Raw genomic sequence first — 9,472 nt, 5'->3', positions numbered from 1 at the left:
TAAGCGGTTATTTTGGTAATATTGATAATTATAAGGCGTAAACAAATGTTTGTTTCCCGACCTACCATAAATGTTTTGCCCGGCACTAATTGTTTTTATGGCCTTGAAGAATATTTGTTTTAAACTTTTTCACTAAAAGTTACAAAACTGCACTTTTTATGCTTTAAAAATCAGTGATGTTAGAAATCAACTTACTGATGCTCTAAAGGCATAACACTCTATTTTATTCATTTTTGATATAAAAATAATTTCCTAAAAGTCTCACTTAATAAAATAAAATAAATCCGACCTACCTACCCTAATTTTACTTAGCATGTTACCGGAAACAAGGTTTTTTTTAGGTCTAAGGTCAATTTAATTACATATCATTTAACGTTTACATGACGTAAGAATGTAGCTCTATGTGCAAACTTAATCTATATATTGAGTTGATGAGGAATTTATGTATTCGAAGAAACATATAAAATTACGTGGAAGATACCAAGTCCTGCGTAGGAGATACGTATCACTTAATATCTCCGACGAGAGAGATACCATGTCCCATGTAAGAGATACTAACCCCAACTTAGGAGAAACTATGTCCTAGGTAGGATATATCAAGTCCTACGTAGGAGGTATCATTTCATACGTAGGAGATACTAAGTCTTACGTAGGAGATATTAAATACTACGTAGGAAACACTAAGTACTACGTAGAAGATTCTATGTCCTACGTGGGAGATACAATTAGCAATGTCCTATGTGGTACTTAATATGTCCTACGTAGGAGATACAAAGTCCGATACAAATTTAAATCTCCCTGCCGGCACCAGGATTCCGCCATAGTTCTATATTAAGCATAAGGAGTATTAGGTGGGGGCCAACAACGTCCACCATACCAGCTCCCTAACCCCTAGACTTTTTTCAAAGGTACAAACTTGTTTGGCAGGACGAACTACTTGAAATTAACACAATGTTTTCGTGATAAAAAACAAAACTTTTTTGAACTAAATATTATTTCACTGTTTCCATGGTAACTGTTCATATTCGGGAAAAAGCTTATAGTTTGTTTACCAGTGGGACTAGTCCCTTAACAACACATGTTTTAAAGCTGTAAAGAGAAGTATGATACATAAACTAATAATTAAGCAAGACAATTCAAGAATTCCGTGAGCATCTTTTTCCTTAACAAACAAATATCGAGTATCTTAAGAGACAGAAAATGTATGCATAATATAAAGAATTATTATATATTTGTTTTCTTACGTACTTTTAGTAAACAAATGGCTTAAAAAGATTAGTTCAAGGGAAATAAATCTTACAATATATTATTGAAAAAGTGTCTTAATGAATTCCCTTGTTCAGCTCTAGAAAAACATATTCTTTCATTTTCGATTTCAAAAATATTTCAGTCTTGTTATTCCGCATTTCAGGCAAGACATTTTCACATTAATAAAGTCATATTTACAAGCACTGACTAAAGCATTTTTTCAAATTTAATAACAAATAGGTATAGATGTATATTGATTTCTAACGTGGATGTATATGGTAAGATAATTTACTAAGTTAAACTTGTTCTTTATGCACATCTAATATTTACACTTTGCACACAGATTAGCAATGTTCAGTAATAAGCTATACATTTCTTATAGAATTGAAATCTTGGACAATATCAATGATATTAATTATCAAATAATCTTATCTAAGACAGCAACATCAGAAAGCTCTTTTTACATTGACATTAAGATTTTCGGGTCATTGGGCATGAAAAATTTGATGTATAAGACGTGCCATCGATTTTGTGTAGTAAAATGATAACCTTCTTACAGTATAGTCCGGTAACATAATACGTAAAAGATTAGGGATTTAATTTCAGTCGATTTTGCATAAAATTGAAACCTTTTTTACAGTGAAAATAGTCCGGTAACATCATGTGTTAACAATAAGTGATTGAACTTCGATTATTTTGCAAATTTTAAAGCATGTATAATTAGATATTTTTCTTGCTCTTATATTTTATTTTACAAACGTGTAACACCACGTGGCTTAAACCTCCTGCTAAATATAGCAGGTTTCCATTAATAGAAATGACGCCGCGCAGCGTGTTTGGTAACATTTTGCAGCGTTCAAACGTCGTAATTGTAATGACGTTTTACTATTAATTCTTACTTTCATTGTAAACGTGCTACTTTTGCATCAGTATATTTATACTTCGTGGTCCATAAATGGAATAATTATATGATTAAACAGATCGACTATGCTAAACGGGTGTCTGAAAAAAAATCTCCCTAAACGTGAGCGATATTTCCCCCCTCCCCCACTCCCTATACACTGGCCACAGGATGTCGTGTCCCATTATGGTAATTCCAAAAACAAAGGTGTGGGGCGTGTACGTTCTGTGTCATGTATTGCCGTAATTTCTCTCTATAGTGAATACTGAGCATGCGCTGGCGGAAATAAAACTTAGGCCCGCCACCCAAAAATTAGAAGATGAACAAATGTATGAATTGCGTTTGAAATGAATGGGCAGTTAGATGACTGATTAATGATTATAACAAATGAATAAAAAAAAAATTGATATTAAAACTATGGCTTACCAAGTAGCACTTCTAAATATATGAATTTCTATAGAGTATATATTTTCTATAGAGTGTTTATTATAAATTATGCGAAGCGAGACACATCACATTACAAAATGCAGGTATAAAGCATACAATAACTAGACATTAATAGGCATACACAGGCACAACGATTCTAAGACGTAAAATATGTGGATCAATTTATAAAAATATCAATCGAAAAATTCTTCTGTGGCTAATGTTTAAGGTAGTGGACCGAAATGAAAATTGGATAACTGCAAACCTCCCGTATGCAATTCCGGCTTTCTCCATTTTTTACGGATAGCCATGTGCGCACGCACTCTACTTACGTGCGAAGAATGCTGAATAAGTAATGACACGGAAATTGCCGACTGTCGGTATAGGTCCATTTAATTAAAGTAACTATTCCCTTTTTTCCTTTCTTTCATCTGGCAGATTACGTGGAATGAGTAATATAAAAGAAACATTTAACATCATGTGCTATTGTGAATATATTGATCTCGTTATAAAGCATGGTTATGTAACAACAGCTTGATGTGACATATTGTATTCTACCCGAGTGTATTTAACAGGTCTTGATCATACGAGGCGCGCAGGACCTAGCAAAATCCAAATGCTTTTCAAATCATCTAGCGTCGTAATTACCCTAAATATACCTTTTAGCAAATAAGATAATAAGGTAAGAAATCGAAGAACTTTTTACTTACGGGGTCACGAATATTAATGGATGTTTTTTCAGACACCGATAAAAATCATTGCAGAGCTATGTATTATATACTGACTTAAGGTTAGGGTAAGTATAACCATGATCATGATGATTACAAAATCTATGCATTAATTTAATGATACATTTCATTCATATTGCTTGAATCCGCTATATACCGTACTCTGTAATTTACACAGGCGATCCAGGTCTTCTTTGAGTCACAGTCTTCAGACGCAGATACAGCATCGGATATCCACGGTTTGTTTTCAGTAAATATTTACAGACAAATAATAACTATATCTTGAAGACGTCTTATTTTTGAAATGTAAAAATACGAAAAGAAATCTGTAAAGTAGATCCCTCAGAAGCACCGAAACAAGGCAAACAGAGAAAATAGCAGTCACTCACATTAGTTATTCTAAGTGCTTGAAATTATTCTGCTAAATCAGTCAAAAAACAGTAACTGTTTTTAAATGTTACCTTACAGCAAGAAGGGTATCAAGATCTATTAGATTGCTTGATGACATCCTTTGTCATTAAAAAGTCCAACTTAAACACTGAAAATCATTCCAGTAAGTTTTATATGTTCTCTAGATGCCAGATAAGCTTTTAGTTGTTTATGGAACAAAAGTATGCTAAGTGTGATGCTTATTTGAGTGTGACATTGACACAAACTACTTTATGCCTGTTGTGAATGTAAACCGAAATGCGAAAAGATGCGTCAGATATCTTTCCAGGTCGGATAAGCGCCCTTCTAGGTACAATGTAAGTGTGGAAGTTTGTCATCGAATTTGTATTTTTTATTCATCAACAAGCTAATTGCCTGCCTTAAGGTGGGGGTGGGGGTGGGCGGGGAGGATGTGTCAGAACAGAATTTACGCCAATTAGAAAGGCAAAGAAAATCAATGCCTCATTGAAAAGAATTCATTAAATAAAACATATTTGTTACATTGATAATAGTGAAAGAAATGTAAAAATCGTACCATTAAACATACAGTTATGACTTTCTGAAATGTTTAGGAAACTGCAGATCGTGGGGCAGTCAAAAGGAAGTTGATGACGCAAGTTACACATTTACGAAAGGTTCATTAATCAATTACCATAATTACATGTAACAGTCTCTTAAGTATTCCCTTCGGCTGAAAATGGTTCTGAATATTTTTTATTATGAGAGAAAAGTAAAGATTATGCACATTTAACACATACTAATGCCTTCTGTTTAACTGTTTTACGTTGCTATGGAAACACAATTTGACACCATAAATTTTGTAAATAGATTTTCCCGGATCTTCAATTATTACTACAGACCCTTAAGGAAGTTTTCAAGGGAGTTTTCATAGCTGCACCAATAACCGAACTACAGTCTTTTCTTAAAGAACTTTCAACAGTTGGCATATGCCATGGTAAATAACAGGCTTTTCGAGTAACGACCAGTTATTTGAGTTTTTCAACATCCTTTGTTTGACTGGGAATATTCTTACAGGAAATAAACAGTGCAACACACACCACACTAGATCCCCTACCACACTCCCACAGCACGGTTTTAAGCGGAAGACTATGACAGCGATTTGGCTAAGAGGAAAGTGAAACTACACAAGCCGGAAAAACCTAAGTACAGAGATTTTCCAATAAACACTCAAAATGCAATCAATAAATAAAATCGGTAACATCAGGACAGAAACAAAACATTTAATTTCTTTGTGAAAGATTATCCCAATATGTCGCAACAAAATTGATTTGATATGCTGTCTATGAACGGAAATATACAGCGACATGTTCACGGGGTAGGGACCATGTATTGTGATTTCGGCAATAACGACAATTTTGTCTGGAAAGATGACAGGTAGCGTATTTTATTGAAACTACTACTGCACTAATACCCGTACTATGATCACTATTGCATGTGAAAATTTTGGTTGAAAGTATTCATATGAAATAATTTTACACTTAGGTGTTACCCTAGATATATGAATGTAATATGTATAACATACGAAGGACAAAACTTAAGTGGTTAATTTTTACAGGCTTGTAAAATGTGACATGCATTTGAATCTTACTTGTGATGTTAGGAGTTAGGAATTTTCGGCCAAAAATTTATTAATTAATTAAGTCGCTTTTGTTTCATTTCATTTCTGCAAGTAATATGAAGATATTGTTTTCCTTCATATGCTATAGCAGGGCGATCTAAATGCTTGATTATCTATAGATATGATGAATACTGTTATAGAAGTGCGGAAGTTCAGATATCTTGTCACATAGGAAAAAAAGTGAATCTTAAATTCCGTACCTTTTATGTTTACTGTCCTGTGACTTTAAGATATGTGGGTGGGAATGATCAAGAGTGAGGTTTGCTGCGAACAATAAACGAGTTTATATTTCCCCCCAGTGCTGTTTATGTTATTGACCGTTTCAAAGGCGGTGTCTCATTGTGTTTGTTGTTTTGTCATTGTTGTCAAATGGTTTTAATTCCGTCTTCATATTTTTGGGTAAATGCCCATCATTTATACATCCTTTGTCTAATTGTTTTTGGTGAGTTAAGAGGTAAATATCAATAGTTTGAATATATACTTCATATTTTCTCCACGAATAAGGAATCCACCATTTTAGCTCAGCATATAACTGACATCAGAGATTAACTTTCTTTCGATGATATACATTACATTCTGTATACAGTAACCGACAGCTGTAAACATTTTATCGCTTGTCATTAGTGGAAATATTCACTTAAAGATTGTGAAACGAAATTCTTTGCAGTAGTTGATAGAAACGTAATGTGGAGCAACTTTTCGAAGTCAAAATACAAAACGAACATTGCGAAAACAATACGGTCTCGATGCGCAAACACTGGCGTGAATTTCATGAAAACTATCGTTGATATCAAAAGTCAAAACGTACCATATAATATTTGACTTGGCATTTTGTAACAAAAGATTGTTTCATGCAAAATCGATTCATATTCGGTTGATTGTCTCCATTATTTTTACATTTTATGAACGTTTGGCCGATCAGAAATTGTAAACGTATAAGTTGCAAGGTCTGTTCCTTTGGCTTCGCACGGACATCTGCTAGCCATGGGCAGTATTGCTATTCTCATTTATTTAAATAGAACCTAGTTGCACTTATATTTATATAGGATTTTTTGTGAAATGACATTAAACTAGGCTCTAATTGCTTATTGCTGTTGACTTCATGCGCAGGATTGTAACCTCAGATGTTTGCGTCTACCAAATATGACGCAAAGTCGTTCTTAGAATATATTTATTGTCCTCCATATTATTTACCTTTCAGATCAAACGTTTCGTAGCCCAACTGGCTAGCAGAATATTGTTTGATTTTTAAACCATGTTTTCGGTGAAAGAAGAAGTGATTACGGTTATCTTGAAAATTTGAACGATTTTTTTGTGTGTTAACAACACATCAGACAAGATTTAATGGTTATTTAAAAAAAAGTCTGCCCTTTTAGCATTGAAGTCATCTTTCACATTTCATGTTTTCATTGTTATTATAGAACTTTGTTCACATCATTTTTATGACATTTAATGTTTACACCATGCATTTTGAAGTTTTGAAGTCGTCTTCATTTGATATTTTGCAGTTTGTGTTTTAAAACATTGTAGTCTTCATCTTTTGACATTTCATATTTTCATTGTGTATTTTAAGCTGCTTTAAAATGGACAATACATTACAATTTGCAAATGTACAAAATTAAGAACAAAACTGATTTAATAAATCTACAAAAAACGTTGAAAAAAGCATCATCAAAATCATACGAAATTCAAGGAAATGTAAACACTGCGAATTTGCTAAATATTTCAAATATATTTAACACACATGTATTTCTTCCACTGCAGGTAATGAAAACAATATTGCACGAGCAAAAGAATGGAGACACTGGTTTGTTAAAAAAAAAACTGTAGCTGTGACGACGAACTTGTAAAAAAAGAATGTTTGCACGTACTACCATAAAAGAAACAAAGAAGAAGTAACAAGAAAAACAACAAGATGGCCCAGCAATGATAATGTCTTATGTCTTCTTGAAGATGTAGTAAAAATTGAGAAACAGATGTGTGTTGGCCGCTGTCCTCGCAAAATCTATTATTATCGTTTAAATTACAAACGGACTTTGTGCATAGATCTACCAGAGAGTAACCTTTTGTTAATATGTTTGTTATTGCACATATACGAGGATATTGTTATGGCCGCCATACGTCAATTAAAGACTGCTATTCTGATATAAAATCTGTAAGAAGATCAGAGCACAATCATGTCGAACTAATTCAATACGTGAAGGGACTTTTCCCTGTATTCTATCTTGGTCACATTTCATACGCACATGGTCTTGATATATCGACTGGGTAAAACAGCCTAGGCCTGTGACATTAAATGTCTAGTATGTAAATGATACATGCATTTTTCTGTCGGTCATAGGTAAAAGAAAGTTTGTAGACTAATTTCTATAAAATGAACATAGACATGACACTCAAATAAGTGTTGTTTTTAAGTTCAAGTTATAAAAACTTTGGAGATACACTATTTGCCAAGTTTTTGTCACGAGCAAAAGAAGATTTAAATGCAAAATAAATTCCGTCGCGTCCAAGAGTATTGGACACAATTTGTAACGATATCGATTTCGTTGTGAAGTAGCAAATGTTCTTTGTCATTCCTCAAATTCTTACTATAATGAAAAAGTTGAATGCACTTGATATCACTTGAATGGAGCTGAAATCTTAACATCCTGCATCCAGCTTGCATGTGTTTTTCACATTTACTACTACTCAAAGTTGGTAGTATATCAGGTATCTAATCAGCCGACAGTGGAGCAAAATAATACTTCATTAGCCGTTTGTGCCACTGTTGACTGGCCTATGCTTGAGCGGCGACGATTACGGAAGTAAATGATGAAGCATTCTGTAAATAGTGCAGAATTAAATGAAAATGTAACCACCACGATGGCTTAGTGCTAGAGGGCCCGTATCGAGTGCGGAAGGTTTAGGGTTTGCTCCTTGGCGTCGTACCAGAGACGTAAACATGGTACAAACAGCCACTTTGCTTGCCACTTAACGCTAAAAGGGAAATTATCAGGAATGACGTGTCTGTCGAGAGTAATTGATAGAAGTTGTAGAAGTTGTTTCAAAATACAGTACAGTAACTGTGCTTTCAAAGTTACATGTGAATACCGTTATCAGGTTTGTATCTGATTAAACAAAACCGGAACTAAACATTGTTATTTGTCTTTGAAACGTCATGAAGAATTTCTTGTTTAAGGATGTTGGTTTCCAATGCTTTGTTTAACTACGCTGCTGTGAGAAATAGTTCTAAAAACAAAGCCGTTCGATTGATTTTATTATTATTATTTCTTAAATATGTTATGAAAAAAAGAGTCTATCTGTGGTAGTAGGTGAAGATGAGAATATCCGGCTCCTGGGTAAATGTTTATGCGGTAACGAGGCTCCTGTTACTTACGAGGCCGGAAATTCCCATCTGCACCTTCAACCAGTGAATTAATCTTATATTTTTGAATGAAACCACATGCATTTATGTGTTGTAAATGTAACCGCAGAACTGCAGAGACCACACTATCATGGTGACCTATAAAACTGCTTTAAAATATTATTACTGAAGTGACGGAAACGGGTGTTTCCATATATTTTTTTTTTTATAAAATACTTTATGAATGATGCTACTCATAAATATATATTCGAGACAATACAGACATAGTGTAGGTCTGCCAGACCGAAAGACCCCTACGATCTGGTACATATCCAGTGCACGCAAAATAATACTTCAGAAGCGCTTATATAATTGAATGGGTGATATTGATTTTGCAATGAATAGACATTCTTGCATAAAACTTTTGTTTTTTGCCGATTTCGGGCATGCACAAACAGGGAAAAATCATGTACAAACAAGGAGATTCTCATGAGCACGCGCTGTTGGTGAACGTTTTGAATATGCTGTTGCGGGTCCAACGTAAGCAAATTATGGATCCCGAATCAATTTTGGCCGAAGTCGAAAGGTCCGAGATTTATGAAATCTTTTCATCTGCATTTTTATTAAAAATATCATTTTTCAACCTAACTTTACTTTAGCTTGTAATAAGCGCTACCTCTCTTGATACGCGACTGAATTGACGTTCCTTATTATTGTATTATTACGAGTATTTGACTCAAAGTAAGTTTACACGCCGC

The sequence above is a fragment of the Mercenaria mercenaria genome, unplaced genomic scaffold (assembly GCF_021730395.1).
Source record: "Mercenaria mercenaria strain notata unplaced genomic scaffold, MADL_Memer_1 contig_4270, whole genome shotgun sequence".
Classification (NCBI taxonomy): domain Eukaryota; kingdom Metazoa; phylum Mollusca; class Bivalvia; order Venerida; family Veneridae; genus Mercenaria; species Mercenaria mercenaria.
Note: the sequence above shows the minus strand (reverse complement) of the source record.